The sequence below is a fragment of the Canis lupus genome, chromosome 9 (assembly GCF_003254725.2).
Source record: "Canis lupus dingo isolate Sandy chromosome 9, ASM325472v2, whole genome shotgun sequence".
NCBI classification, from domain to species: Eukaryota; Metazoa; Chordata; class Mammalia; order Carnivora; family Canidae; genus Canis; species Canis lupus.
This window is the reverse complement of record NC_064251.1, coordinates 52664193-52680466: the sequence shown is the minus strand read 5'-3', so window position 1 is coordinate 52680466 and position 16274 is coordinate 52664193. Positions and strand designations below refer to the sequence as shown.

The window sequence follows — 16274 nt, the reverse complement described above, 5'->3', positions numbered from 1 at the left end:
GCCTAAAAGCTGGTCTAGCTTTTTAGGTCATGAGGCTGTACATTTAATATCTCATTTGAACAAGGGACCGTGTCTCGAATTTTCATACAAATGCCTCCTCACAGAAATATGTCACACTCAAATGCCGTTGGTCACAGGCAAGAGGCATGAAGTGGGGGCACAAGGGTAAATCTCCTCTCTTCAAAGACTCCATTCCTCCTGGTGGTAGATCCACTGCCTTATCTTTATATACAGAAAAGCAGCTCATTCTCCAGGTGTCACTATCCGCATTTGCAATAATTTCTTTGTCTCCACTTATGTCTCTAAAGGTATATTTTCAAAAACAAGTAAAACCAATGATCATTTAAGAGATAGGAACTGCACATCTTTTACAAACATCAATGAATACAGTCCTTAGACCAGTATCATGAGGTTGGTTCATCTGTCCCCATTTTACAGGGAGAGAAACAAAAATGAAGCCATTTGCCTGGAGTTGCAAAGCTACCAAGAGGCAGAACCAGAGAACTAAAATTTGAACCAAGATCTGCTCGACTGTAAAGCCCTGAACCCCTCAATATGACATCAAGCGAACTCATGGTTTCCATCTTCACAGCAATTCTGTGAGGTAAGCAGATATCCTCTTTTATAAATAAGAACATGGAGACTCAAAAAGGTAAGTAACTTCACCAAGGTCACACAGTAAAGCAGACCTGTGAGGGCTCAACTCCCAGGCCCATGGCTGTATCATGTGGCTTCCTCTGTGCTGCTTTGAGTGGCTGGAGTAGCAGCCCTCTGGCTTCAACATGGACCCAGACCACCCAGGATGCCTCTCAGAACCTCAATCTCCTGGCCCATTCCACAGCTGGCTTTGGGACTTAGGAACCTGCATTTTAACAAGCACTAGGGAGGAAACATTATGCTATAGAAAGAGTCCACTAAAGAGTTAAGCTCCTCCTGCGAGAATGCAAAATTTAAAGCATCAATGGGCCCCAGAAACTGGTGAGTATTAACTATTATCATCTATGCTCTTGTTTAATTACAACCCGGCAGTGGCCACTGATTTGGCTCTCAGTAAATCAGAAGTTCATAAGCCAAAAAATAAATAAATAAATAAATTTAAATGCATTTTTGATAGCTTATCGTGATGTGATATAGGAAGTTGCTGGCTCACAACTATGAATATAAATCTTTTAGGTAAATCACAAAGGGAGTCCATTTCAAAGAGCTTACAACTGATAAGATTTTCTTCTAAGAGTTCAGAGCTGAAAATAGAAACAAATTTCACCTTGTGAGTTGGATTAAATTTAAAAGTGAAGAAAATATCAACCTGTCAGGATTTATTGTCTGTGGAGAGAATTAAATGAGAGAATGTATGCATACACTAGGCACGAATACTCCCTGAGCAGTGCTCATTAATTATCAAAAAGAAAACTAGTAGCAATCTTGAGGCCACCACTTTTTCTTTCTTTCTTTTTTTAAAAAGATTTTATTTATTTATTCATGAGAGAAACACACACACACACACAGAGGCAGAGACACAGGCAGAGGCCACCACTTTCAAGATGACTTTTTAATAGCAGATTTTCTGGCTAGTCTTCACATTCCTTTCTACTTCAGGTAATCACAAATTATTCTCAGGTTTAGAAGCATTTTGCCCTAAGTTTGGTTGTGTTCCAATAAAATTGCTACCCATCTACTCTCAGTCTAGTGAGACTTCTGAGCTTGTATTTTGTGTCTTCAGAAGGCAGGAATATCAGAGCTGGTCCCCCAAGTCCAGCCCAGAATACATGATAGGAGCTCAATTCCAAACAAAGATGGTGTCCATCCATGCAATTTGGCCACAGTCAGGACTGACCAGCTTGGACTACCTTGCTTGCTTTTCAGTTCACAAACGTCATCTTAGGTGTCAAAGTCTGGTTTCTGGAGCCTGCTCCTTCCAGATCCTTTATAGAAAGCAAAATAAATATTTTAAAAATTAAGTTTTATTCTAAAACACATTAATGGGGCATCTGGGTGGCTCATTCGGTTAAGCGTCTGCCTTTATCTCAGGTCACAATCCCAGAGCCCCAGGATCAAGTGCCTCATTAGGCTCCCTGCTCAGTGGGGAGTCTGCTTCTCCGTCTGTCCCTTACCTCGCTTGTGCTCTCTCTCTCTTTCTCTGGCACGTTCTCTCTCTCTCTCAAATAAATAAATAAAATCTCTAAAATAAATAAACAAGAAAATAAGACACATTAGTACAGTTTTGGCAACCAGCTTTTCTGGTTTAAAATTCTGTTTTAGGCCAGCCCGGGTGGCTCAGCGGTTTGGCGCTGCCTTCAGCCCAGGGCCTGATGCTGGAGACCCAGGATCAAGTCCCATGTCGGGCTCCCTGCATGGAGCCTGTTTCTCCCTCTGCCTGTGTCTCTGTCTCTCTCTCTCTCTCTGTGTGTCTCTCATGAATAAATAAAATAAAATCTTTAAAAAAATAAAATAAAATAAAAATAAAATTATGTTTTAAATTTCTACCTTTCAACCATAGTTTTTAATCCCCCCAAAAATATAAATCTTGGGTTTTATGTAAGGTTCCTCATAAGTGTCCCACAAGCTCAAGGATTCTGACATTCAAAAAAGTCCTCCAGGCAGCCTGGGTGGCTCAGCGGTTTAGCGCCACCTTCAGCCCAGGGCGTGATCCTGGAGACTCGGGATGGAGTCCCGCGTCGGGCTCCCTGCATGGGGCCTGCTTCTCCCTCTGCCTGTGTCTCTGCCTCTCTTTCTGTGTGTCTCTCATGAATAAATAAATAAAATTTTTAAAAAACAAACAAAAAGCCCTCCCAAGAGTTTAATAATGAGCTTTTAGAATCAATGCCATGATTAGATTATCTCTTCTTTTTAAAACTCATTCAAACATTTCTCAAGGGGCTAATGCAAGGTGCTGAGAGGGAAGACAGACTTATAGCACGTGCAATGGAAAACTGGTGTGGGAGAAGGAAGTGCGGAGAGCCCAGTGGGCGCACAGAATGGGGAGAGGGCCATGCATGTGGTGGGGGCAGGTGAGGCATACACATGTCAGACACACTTCCCAGCCTGGGGAAGATGGGCTGGGGAAAGTCACGTGAAGATTAGCACTACAGGCAGGCAGCACCAACTTACAGCTGTGAAAGTCTCTCTTCCGTTCTGGAAATAACCAAGTATAGAACACAGGAGTCAGGAGAAGCCGCAAGTCAATACCTAGGTTAGTACATCTCTGTATCCCACGTGCCAAAGCAGCATTCCACTTAGGTGAACATTATCTTCAGTGGCCGTGTGCCACAGTACAGTGCTATAGACCACACTGTTCACATGGGAAGACATGACTTTCAACAGCTACTCCTACCCCAGAACCTGTCAATCTGCCAGTCTTCTGGATCTCAGGAAAACACACAACCATCAGTCTGTAGCCAACATGAATCCATGGTGACATCCTCAACTCCTCCACAGCTCTCACACTCCCCCCTGATCTATCAGCAAGCCCACCAATTTTGCTACCCCCTTTGTTGTGGGCCACTTCGAGCCCCATCACCTCCCATCCTGCTCCCCTACGATGTAATTGCCACCAAACCACCATAAAGACTCTGAAATAGGGAAATCAGAATCCATCCCTCTCCTGTTTAGAATGGAGGGAGTAAAAGCAGAACCCCAGGAGTGGCCAAAACGCTCCACGTGCTTCAGCCACTTGTGAACCCCCGGCCTCTGTCTGCTTCCTTTCATACCACTCTGTCTTGTCGTTTCTCTGCTCTGCTCCCAGTCTCCCAAAAGCCAGGAAAACTGGTTCCTGCTCAAGCCTTCTGCCCTTGCTGCTCCCACTATCCCTGGGAATGCCTCTCTCTCCCAGATCTTTGCACAGCCAACTGTCACTGAAGTCTCTGTTCAAAATGTCACCATCTCTAAGAGGTCTCCCCTGACCACTCAATTGGAAGCAATAGGGGATTGTTTGTTAGTCACCACTCTTGAATACACCAAGTTTAAACTTTACAACTGGTCATCAGATTCAATCAAACAGAACAGAATACTTAGTATGATCTCAACGTGCATGGAAAATAATGAGTCACCCAAGTTTGGCTTTTAGAGTCACCCAAGTTTGGCTTTTAGTCTATTTGGCCAACATCTGGCTTTGGTCTTGGTCTTTAGAAAGCGTAAAACTTGAACTGTCAAATGCCTACTTCAGCAGCATTTGCAGAACCCCTGAGCACGTATAATCAATAACTATATGTCATTACTATTACAATAATCTACACGATATCTGTAATGTGGACAAGGTATGTGCTTAGAATTACTGTTAAAAATCTGAATACTCACTTTTGAATAAAACGCTCTAGCTCTAACATCCAAGTTTTGTGTTTATAAGTTTAAGTACAAGTTTATACTGATTAGAAATATAAAAACTTTAGCTAATGAATGTGACTTTTATGTTCAAAAACAATCAAGAACTTACAAATGGCTAAATATGTTAACTAATATGAATATTAAAAGAAGGTAGATTAGATAAATAACTCTACAAGTAAGAGTAATTACTCTAAGCCAAATGTTTATAAAAATTTTAATAACAGATGGCTAAATAGAAAGGAATTAAACTATATTTTAATTCTAAATATTTTAGAATTGTCTTACAGCATTACAAACAAAACAACCTTTAAAACTGCATTTAACTTAAAGTCTTAGTCTTTCAAGAAAAATTCATATTTGGGAATACTTCACATCTCATGCGGATGAATGAAAACTAAAACGTCAATCTGTCACCTCGATTTTATGACATAAAAAAATCCAAAATCACAATCAACATCCAGGATAAATTATCTTCGAGCAAAGATGAAGAATATAAAGACTATAAAGAAAACGATGTTAGTGAAAAACTGAAACCCCCTCATATATTTTATAGTCACTAATCAAATTTAAAAACAGACCTTACAAAAAATGCTTTAGGGAAGACGGTGTCTTGTAGTTTTGGGTCTATGAAGGTTAAAAATGTAAACAAAAAGTTTGTCAAAAAGATATAGCTATAGGTTGCCAATAATTTTTAGTAGCTAAAGACAAAGGATCTGTGAGACTTGCCTAAGCTATCAATCCCAGATACAGCTTCCTTCTAGAAAACCATCTACGAGAAACTTCCCTAAATTGCATTCTACTTTATCCATTAAGGTTAGTGACAGGACTGCCTATGGCAGCCGAGGATGAGCGTCTATTTAGCTCATCTTCAGCTTGTAACAGTGACCACAGGAACAATCTGGCTGCTAGTCCTAACAAAGTGATTTTTCCATATTAAAACTCCAAACCTTATAAGTCTAGCTACTAAGATGTTCATATAATTGCAATACTGAAAAATGTGGAATAAAGTTTGAGATTTACAATATGTGTTATTCAGTTTGGGCGTAAATGATACGAACATTACCATGTGATGCTCGACACATATATTGAGAGAAACCAAACACTTTCCCTATCTTCCCCACACCTTCCCACAGACACACAATGCTGTTGCGTTGGGCATTCCTGCCAGCAAACTCAAAATCACAGCTCAGTGGTAAGTCATGTCACTAAGACCAAATTCATATCCACAAAAGTGCCAGCACCTCAGTATTGATGAAGGATATATCCTGGGACCTTGAGCATCCTCCAATTCCTAGAAACTGTCACAGCATATAATTCATCCCAAAATGCTAATTAAGACAATTAATAAATAAGGCCACGTTAAGATGTAAACGCTAATTCCCTAGGCTCAGGGGTTCTCAGCCTAGGATGTACATTAGAATCAACTGGAGATTTTATAAAATCCTGAAGCCCAGGCCTTACTCCAGAACAGGTTAAAGGGTGGGGCAGAGAGAACACATTTGGTTTGTTTTTATAGATCCAAGTGGATTTCCACAGCCAAGGCTGAGAACCTCCACACTAGTCAAATGACTCACCCCAACACAAAGGCTTCAATATCATTTAGTGTGAAAACCAAACCCTGCTGCTGGACAGAAATGATCCAAGTCGCAGGTCCCCCAAGTAGCAGCTATACAACCCTAGGAAATTCAGATAGTATCTCCGAGCCCCAGTCCTCATCTGTAAAATGGGGCTCCACCAAAAGTGTGCCTGTGAAAAAGAAAATGAGTAATGCCTAAAAAGAAAGCACCAAACACAGTGTCTGGCACTGAATAAGTAATAAATCATGGGTAATTTGACAAATTACTTCACGCCACAGAAGGACCAGTTCCTAGCAAGTAGCTAAAACCAGAACTGTTAAATCCTGAGTGCAAAGAAACAAGCACACACCTATGCAACCATATAGGTGAATGATTCCCTTCTGTCTTTCCCAACCACTGGACTGAATTTATACCTTACCTGTTCTGGGGACAATTGGTACTTCGGTTTCCAGTGCTGCCAAGCTGGTGTCTTTCATGGTCACTGAAGGGAAAAAACACATATAATGTATACAATAATCTTACAATGAAGTGAAATCCCAGATGTACCCAGAGGGAGTTTAGGGTTCACCAGGTTCGACCTCCTTCCTGCCCCAGCCCTGACAGGTGGCCAGCTAGTTTCCACGGGAATGAACACTTACAATCAGTGGGCGCACGTGCCTCTCTCCCTGTCTACATTTCTGAACAGCTGGTTGCTGGAAAACTCTTTATATTGTGCTGAACTTGTATTCTCTACCTTTTGTTAGCTGTCTGTTTACTGGAGCTATAAACAAATGGTCAGGATGGCCTCTCGAGTCCTAAAGCTCTGAGGTGCAATCCCAGCTCTGCCACGTATTAGCTGGGCCACTTCTGGCAGTTATCCTCAGGTGCCTAACATCTGACCTTGTTACCTCATCTGGAAAGTGAGAAGAACAGCAGCCTCTACCTCAGAAGGCTGTGTGGGGTTACACAGGACGATGCATCCTTGAGCCCTGGCACAGCCTGGGGCACAGTCATCGCTCAAACAGCCCTGGGATACACACCCCAAAAGCAAGAACAGGACCAGGCGCAAAGCACTTAGTGGGCCTGCACCTCCCTGTCCTCCCTCCCATGTATCCCCTCCCTCTCTACAGCACTGCTGCCCCTCTCGCCTCCCTACTCCCAAGCTAAGAATCAATCCTAAAATCTCAACTTAAATGTTTGCTCCATCACGTGTGGGTGGCTCAGTCAGTTGAGCATCAGACTCTTAGTTTCAGCTCAGGTCGTGATCTCAGCATCCTGAGATCCAGCCCCACATCAGGTTCCAAGCTCAGCAGGGGAGTCTGCCTGAAGATTCTCTCCCCCTGTCACAGGGGGGAGGTGGGGATGCATGCTCACTCACTCTCTCTCAAATAAATAAATCTTTAAAAAAATTTTTTTTGCCCCATCAGAGAAGCCAAGCCTTCCCTTCCCTCCACTCCTGTACCCTAGACTAGGTCAGGTCCCCTGTTATATTTGCTTAGCAGCCTATATTTCTTTGTGTCACTTACCACAACCCAATTAAATAAAATGTGACATTCAGTAATTAGTTACTGAACACATCTCCCTCATTAGAACAGAAGCAACATCCAGGGAGAGACAGGAGCTCAGTACTATCACTCTAGTGGCTATCACGGCGTCTGGTACTTGCTGACTATATGGAAGTTGTTACAATAGTGCTAAAATAAACCTATGAAGCTGAATCCTGCCTTAAAAACAGCACAACCTTTATCTGATCCTTCTACAGGACAAGCACAAAATATTTGTGGGCAGCTATCATTTCTCTACTTTCTTCCTCTCTTTACCATACTTTCCATCTGAACGATCTCATGTTAAATGAGTCTATACAAATACATTCCAATTTCCCTTTAAAACGTGGGCCTTTCAAACTATATTTAGGTACGGTCTGGTCATGAGATGGTAAGCTCCACGAGGACTTGGACATCTGTTTGGTTCCCAGGTACCCCCTTACCCCCCTTTGGGCCCACTGCAGCACCCAGCACACAAAAAGCAAATATATCCTGTGCAGGCCAGCCAATGTTTTACCAACTTCTTTGGTCCCCGCTCCAGGGTGGGGTGTAGTGTATGGAAGCTGAGCTTCACGCACTGCATACGTCTGGTGAGTGAGCCTGAGAAAGCTTGCAAACGAGCCCTTCAATATACTGTGATGCTCAAAGTCAAACTTGTGGAGGCAGCAACCCTCTAACAATTCAAATCTCTTGCCTCAGATGTCCGGGTAATTGTATTTCCTCATGGAGCACATTCTAGGCTTTAAACACCAACGGTCCTCAGTGGCATACTGCAAGTGTGCGCCCACTGCTGGGAGGTGGGCTGGCCTCTCAGAAATTCAGCCAAATCATTCAGACCAGGAGTGCTTGCGTGGCCTCAGTCAATCAAGTAAAAACTGGAACTAAAACATAGAAGCCTTTAAAATTCAGAACCTTAACATCAGCTGTTAGTCCAGTGAGTCATATAGATGTCCTCTTACAATTAATCCTTGTTGGATCTTTTACCTGAAAAGGAATATCCAGGGCAATGATAAAGTTGGTATATAAACAAGATGAGCTCTTGTAGCCTGCCCAGCCATCTTGGACAATGGACTGGCATATGAAATCACAATATTTTTTTTTTTTTGTCCAATGCTCAACAGTAAGATTTCCTAACCTCTTTCTCGCTGGGCCAAAAAATGGCTAATGGTAATAGATTATCATCAATTTAATGCTGGCTTGTCAAAGGCTACTTGCCATTATTTATGTTTAACTGCTTACTTACTTATTCATTCGTATTCTTTTTAAAGATTTTACTTATTTATTCATGAGAGACACAGAGAGAGAGAGAGAGGCAGAGACACAGACAGAGGGAGAAGCAGGCTCCACGCAGGGAGTCCAACGCGGGACTCCCCAGGTCCCCAGGATCACACCCCAGGAAGGTGGTGTTAAACCGCTGGGCCACCGGGGCTGCCCTATTCATTCATATTTAAATCATGCCCTAAAAAAAAAAAAAAAAAAATTCCTGCCCTACAGAGTACTGCTAGGTAACAGAATTTGGGTCAGTCAGTGGATGTGACCTATGAACTTGTGATGTTAGTGAGGAATGGAGAAAACCAGCCCCTCAAAGATGTGTACCCCAAAGGGGATGGAAGCACCTCAGAGCATAACAGGGTCAATCCACATTCTCATTTTCAAGAGCCAAATAAAAGAACATGCCCCCAGATCTAGATTTTTCCTCTTTCATATCTGACGCAAAAGCTGTGTTTTCACCCAAAAGCAACACTGTGATGGCACTTCCTACAAGCAATTGGAAGTTTTTTCTTTTTGGAAAGTATTTTCTTTTTGGAAAATAAATAAATAAATAAATAAAGGGCAGGTTTGAGAAAGAAGGTTCTGTGTTTGTTAGTATTTTAAGATGTAAGAGAAAGAGCACAGGTCAATTTGTTTTCACAGTTCACCTTAATTTCATTCTTAAGGTGTTTACAGATAGATAGATGGCTTCTATACGTAGGACTACACATGGACTTCATCTTAACAGCCATGGATAGCTGCCACTGGCAGGACACATACAGGTTTTCACATCTCTGCCCTAAGCATTACAAGCTGTGGGAGGGCTAAGAGCTATCTGTTTATGAAATGTTCATGGCAGGCACTGAAAATGCCTTTAGAACATATTTTATCTGAAAGTATCAGTTGAACGTATTTTATCTGAAATATCAGTTGATCATTCAGACTTTTGGAAAGCCAGTACTGTGTGGCCTTCTAGCCTAGGACTCTTCCAACCTGCAAACCACATCGCCTGAGACGGTTTTATGCACACTTGTCTATGATGTTTACATGCAGGCAGATGCCCTTTGCTGTAACTTGCTATCCATACTCAGGTTTTTCATCTAAAAAACTCAAAGACAATTCAGATACAATTCAGGCACAGACAGACAATTTCAGTGTGAAGTACACTACAGATAAAAAGGAACCATTATGTTAATAGCAAAGATAACAATAATAATCATATACTAGTACACTATTGGGTTCAGCTCTGGCTCAGTAACAGTCTCAGGTGATTTCTTAGGGCAATACTCTACCAAGTGAACAAAGCTGCCTTCAGCACAAATGCATCCAAAAAGGATGATGCTAGCTCCGATTCTCTCTTCCCACGGACACACAGAAGGAAGGAGAAGACAGTAGGAAACATTACTTTGTGTGTCAGAGTGAAGCAGCTGATGGCAAAACCTGCCAAATGTGTAGTCGTGGGTAACTTCCACGGTCTCACAGCTGCAGGCCCTCTCCAGGTCACATGAACTGAGGCAGGGGAGCTCCAGATTCACCATTCAGAATTCTTGCCATTAGGGACCTTGAGGGACAACTTGCTGAAGCTTATACCCTATGTCAAAGGTGAATCTTATAGAACTTGGACAGAGCCTGATTTCAGTAAGATATATGTCTTCTATAAATAACGTTTCTTTTAGCCTGAACAAAATTATTTACCAACAAAATACAGGTCACGCAGATATCATGTATGTTTCAAAGAGTCACTCTACAGAGCTTCTCCTAAAAGAAATCTGAGTAAACTGTTAAGATCTCTTTAAGTTTCAAGTTCGTAGAATATAGAAATGCCCTAGGGAATAAAGGCCCAAGGTTTAATAGTCTAAGGTTTAATAGTCTAAGACAGTGGTTCTCAAATGTGGTCCTCACACTGGCAACAGCAGCATCGGCTGGGGATTTATGAGAAATGCAGATTCTTGGGCCTTGCACCACACCTCTGAACCAGAAACTCTGGCGGTGGGGTCTTCGGGGTCATTCCGATGCCCACTAAAGGCTGAGAACCACTGGTCCAGGAAGGAGAAGGATGAAGCCAAGAAAGATTAAAAACATATACTTAATATATAATTTTAAAAATATTTTGAGGTTCAACGGGAAAAACTACATAGTGCATAAGCCTTGGGAAAAAGCCCAATGGACTTCTGCCAGGTGCTAAAGGTACCGGCACAGACTGAAGGCCAAGCTTGACAAGCATTTAGCATGTTACACACCTGAGATCTCCACTTCTAATTTTTTTTTTAATATGGCATTTAAAGTTGAATTCCCAGGGAAGTGTAAAGAATCTTTCAATATAAAAGTTTAACAAGATGATTTATAACACAGAGTACAGGTCCATCTTTAAAAGAAGTCTTGGGGGAATCCCTGGGTGGCGCAGCGGTTTAGCGCCTGCCTTTGGCCCAGGGCGCGATCCTGGAGACCCGGGATCAAATCCCACGTCGGGCTCCCAGTGCATGGAGCCTGCTTCTCCCTCTGCCTATGTCTCTGCCTCTCTCTCTCTCTCTCTCTCTCTCTCTGTGACTATCATAAATAAATAAAAAATAATAAATAAATAAATAAATAAATAAATAAATAAATAAATAAATAAATAAATAAAAGAAGTCTTGGGCCTTGGGCAGCCTGGGTGGCTCAGCGGTTTAGTGCTGCCTTGGGCCAGGGCGTGATCCTGGAGACCCAGGATTGAGTCCCACATCGGGCTCCCTGCAAGGAGCCTGCTTCTCCCTCTGCCTGTGTCTCTGCCCCTCTCTCTCTTTCTGTGTTTCTCATGAAGAAAAAAAAAAAATCTTAAAAAAAAAAAAAAAGTCTTGGGCCTTTCCCACCTACTGGTTTAAAAAAAAAGTTTTTTTTTTTAGTAAAACCCAAGTCCATTTTTAAGAGGAATAATCTATCTAGAATAATCAGCTGAGCTGCAGGCTGAGTCCATAAAGTTCCAAAGTGAATTTGTATGAATTGTTTGGTAATGATGGGACAGAAAGGGATATCTGGTCTAAAGCTTCCTGTAGATTTTCAGAGTGGAACTGAGGACCCCCAAAAGTTAAGAACCACTGACCTATGATTTAGTTATGAGATTAGCAGTTCATGTCATTTATCGAACTGAAAGATGAAATGTTTGGGCTCTGAAGCCAGTCAACAGGGTTCAAATCCCAGCTCAGAAGCTGAGTAAGTGACCTTAGGCCTGTGTCCTCATCTCCCTACCCTGTCTATTAAGGCTGTGGGAAGAGTTCACAGAGATCATACATGTGAAATACTTAGCGCAATGTTAGGCACATAAGTACTCAACAAGTATAAACTTGATTATAACAGTATTACTAATAAATAAAATGTATTGCCAGGTACATTAAGGCTTAGCAGTCTCTCCATGTAACAACTTGCATGTGAAACATTGATAAAACTATTCCATAATTTAAAATGGATACACTTCGTGTTTGCTTCTGTGCTCTGTGAATCATTCAAAGCAGCATTGGTCTTACCCAATGCTAGCAGATGTTAATAAGGTCACTACATCTGTTCTTCCTTATCACTCCCTTCTGGAACTTCCATCACCAACAGAAAGGCAAAACTGTCCCTTGTTACTCAAATGCTTCAGGGTCTCTACTGTCTTTACGTTAGAAAGTGACCTGTGAGTTGTAGGCCAGTAACTACCATGCCTTGTTTTGTATCAGCAAGGTTTTTGAGGCACTTTACTCATTAGATGACAATCTGAATTCATTCATCTGTTACCTTTTGCTACTTCCCTCGACAGAACAAAAGTTAGCACTGTACAAGGGACAAGAAGAAACTAGCAAGATCCTAAGATCATATACCTTATTTATATATAAAAAGGTATTCACTCTTTTTGGACGGTTCTTTTTAATTTATTCATCTCCCCCCAAAAACACAGACATCAGATATTAAATGGCTAATTTCTCATAACTACAGGCTTAAAAAGTAAATTGGAAAAAGAACAATCTCAAATTGTTGATGGCAGACCTCTTTCAAACCAATTTAAATGGTAAAAAAAAAAAAAAAGAATATTGTCGTGCAAACTAAATTATACAAAGCACTGAGGTGAAAAAACTTGAGTGTGAATGTATGCTAATTACACATATTTTTTAAAGCAAAAAGCTGCAGGTTTAAATGTTATTGAGTACATTTTGCTTTCATGCTTAATTTCAACTACATACATGGCAAACAAAACTAAGACAGATAAAACTAACCTCTCAAAGGGAGACTTATGATGAACTTATACGGAATTACATTTTCAAAAAGCATGTGATATAAAAGAAAGGACAAACAAGTCATCACTCAACGGGTCAGGCTAAGCGTCACCAATTTCCTTACTTATTATAAAGCCATTAACACTTGGACTCAATCAATTTAGTCAGAATGTTTAGCTGAAGCCCCAGGAGGACCTGAAATCCCAGAAATTTTGACTCAGAAATACTCTAATTCACAATCCAACTCTCTTATTTCACAGATGAAGAAACTGAAGCTCAGAGAACTTCAATGGCTTGTTAAAAGTCGAAAGCTATTTGATTTTAAGGAAACCTTAAAATGGTGTGTTCCTGTCTTTGGCTCATTCCGATGAGCATCCAAGAGTATACAATGAATTCCAGAAAAAGCTAAGTTTAGTCCACTATGGCTCTGGAACCCAGAAAAGAAAAATCCCTGTACCCCAACAAATGATAAAAGAAGACAAAGCTACAAAATCAAGTCAGCTATAGTTGAGAGCCCACCCCACTCACTCACCACTACCCACACCAGAGGTGAGACACTATTTTAGGAAGATGCCTCTGCAATAAATTATACATTAAAGGAAAAATAGCCAAATTGATACTCGAAGCCACTGGTCTTCAACCTCTGGTGTACATGAGAATCTTCTATGACTTCTTCCAAAATATATATATCCAGGGTATCCTTGAAGACCAAAAATGTAGGTCCTCCTACTATGAGGCTAGACATCCGAGCGTGGAGTTCTGACGAACACTACTGCTTGAGATCTCTTCCTGGCAATTTTATTATTCTGTAAATACTAAATAGACAGGTTTATATTTGTTTTGTCCTAGTAACACTGTTCAGTTTCAGCTCCCAACTGAAACCAAGCTTGCACAAAGGGCATCAGATTACACCACAACAGTAGCAGTATGGGATGTCTTCGCTCTTAGCCCAGCGAAGGGAGAGGTACAACTGAGTCACAGGACTTGAGACGCTCCAACTTAACGAAGATAAGTAAGAAGGCCAGCAGTCGCCTAAGAATCTGTCTGACTAGGAATTTAAAAACATACCACGTCTTTCTGACACCAGGAAATGCATGAAGTGAAGAAAGCTTACATCATCTACCCTTCCAGGCACGTGATGTAAGAGTGTTTTGGATAAGATATTAACTTTAGTAAGAGGATATTTTCATTTTACATCTTCTATAAATACCCTTTAGGTTTACACCGGGTGGTTAGAGGAAGATTCTGCAGCTCCCCAGGGCAATGGCAAAGAATGCTTCAGTGTTTCTGAGGAGCCTCATTTGCCTGATGCATGACTGTTACAGGTGCATTTCCCTGCACAACCCTAAATCAGCTTTCACATTTGCATATTCCAGGTTTACTCAGGAATGCTCAACTTAAGAATCACAGGTGGTTGCTCAGTAAATCAAGGGCTCCCAGAAGATTCGGTTTTATAATGCTTCTTGAAATTTACAGCTCCGCTTTGCCGGAATGTTTGAATTCAGATGACTCCAAGTTGATCCCAAAATTATAAATCAAAGCATCTCAGAAGAGTATTATTCTATTTTAGTACTTTTACAAGCTCTCACTATGTAAAGTGAAGTGCTATTTCTATGCTTTCTATAAAAAAACCCCAGCAAGGATTTTAGTGGGCCTTCTTTCTGCGGTAAACGCATCAGTTTTATAAACACACCAAATACTTCCCAGCCTAATTCAGACTAACATATTTACAAGCACAACGCTGCCATCCCGAACAAGGCTAAAGTGAATGCGCACCCAGAGCTCTGCACCTATCCAAGCCCTCTTCAAAATTAAACACACACACGGACAAGAGGCGCTTGTGCACACACTCTGGCCACTTGATTCTAATCGCTTGATTACAATGACAGGCTGGCTTTGCTCAAGTAACTGGTAAAGGAGAGTATAAACAGAGGAACCTGAGTCTAAACGATGACAGAGGCACAGTTCTTGGAACCCCCGCGGCATAGTCCGTGCTAAACCCCCGTTTCAGCCCTGGCTCAGCTCATCCCAGGGGTGTGACCTTGGGCCAGTAGCCCTAATCTCTCCGGGCCTCGGTTTCTTTGCCAGAGAAGTGGAAGTATTAACAGCGGCCGCCTCTTGCCCTGGTCACAAGGGCTGAAGGCGAGGGCGGCTGCAAAGCACTTCCACAGCGAGTACTGCACGAGCCCGAGCTGCGGTTATCAGGCAGCCGCGCCCCCCGCCCAGCTCCCCCACCCCCCAAACCCAAGGCACGGGAAGCAAGACTCTTGAACGGGAGACACAAAGAGCTTTAATTCTAAAAGGTCTCTCAGACCGCGGGCTCTTCGTCCTCCGGCTCCTCAAATGAATGAACGAGCGCCGGGGAGCGGCTCCGCAGGCAGCTGTCACCGCTGCGGACTCAAGACAACCGCCTTCCACCGTCGGTCAGGCGGCAGCGGCACGCGGGGAGCGAGGCCCGGCCGCCCGCACGCCCCGGCCGAGGCCCCGAGCCGCAGCACGCCTCCATTCATTCTCCCGCGCGCCCCCCGCCCCGCGCCCCGCCGCTGCCGCCCCCCCGCCCCCCCGCCCGCGCCCCCCCCGCCCCCGCCCCCGCCGGAGCCTGTCACCCGCCGACCCACCGACGGAGGCCGGGGCCGGGGCCGGCGAGGGGGCCCACCGCACCGCTGCCCTCGGCGCCGCGCCGGGAGCGCCACCATCCCCTCGGCCGCCGAGGACGGGCGACGCGCCGGTCCCGCCCGCCTCTCCTCCCCGGGGACTCGCCGGCTCCGCGGGGCCCCGCCACAGGGAGGGGAAAGCTCTCCGAACACCCCTTCCCGGGCTTCCCTCTCCGGCCGGCGAGCCCCTCGCCCCGGCCCCTCGGGGCCTCCCGGGCCGGGGCCACGGCGCCAGGGCCGCCCCGAGAAGCCCCCAGGAAAAGGAGGGGGCGACACCCCCATACTCACCCACCGTCTCCTCCCCCTCGGCTGTTTACCTCACAGCTCCTCCAGCCTACAGGGCGCCGCCATCTTGGACGCACAGCACCTCCCCCCGGCGTGAAGTGGCCGCGGCCGCTGCGGCCTCCGCCGCGAAAAAGAGTGCCCGGCCGGGCCTCGCCGCCCCCGCGACCCCGGCGGCAGATGACCGCGGCCGGCAGCCCCGCCGGGCGCACGAGGCCGTCCCGTTCATTCCTGACGATGCCAGCCGGTCGACAAGGGGCCCAGGAGACTTTGAAGGGAAGGGGGCGGGGACTGGCGGAAGGATCCCGAAAGGAGGTCGCTGAGCGATCTTGTGACTCCGAAGGAGGCGAAAAGAAGGGCCGGCGCGGCGGGAGGAGCCACGCGAGGGGGCGAGGGGCGGGGCGGAGGTCACGTGCCCGGCCGGGCGGGAGGGGCCGAGCCGGA

The 16274-nt window shown here is 44.2% G+C and overlaps 1 protein-coding gene across 10 annotated transcripts in view; it reads right to left on the bottom strand.

Moving 5' to 3' along the window:
* The window catches only part of TSC1 (TSC complex subunit 1), a 50941-nt gene that overhangs the window by 34371 nt on the left and 296 nt on the right, over window positions 1–16274 (bottom strand). For 2 of the 10 annotated variants that reach the window (XM_025475602.3, XM_025475610.3), the window contains exons 1-2: window positions 15837–15975; window positions 6316–6378 (exon numbers count right to left, since the gene is read on the bottom strand). The gene's annotated coding sequence lies outside the window, so the exon portion shown is untranslated. Of the gene's footprint in view, window positions 1–3108; window positions 3133–6315; window positions 6379–7937; window positions 8032–8114; window positions 8302–14831; window positions 15073–15836; window positions 16000–16274 lie in introns of those variants that run through there. The other 8 variants (XM_049114936.1, XM_025475603.3, XM_049114934.1 and 5 more) reach the window with 8 other exon arrangements.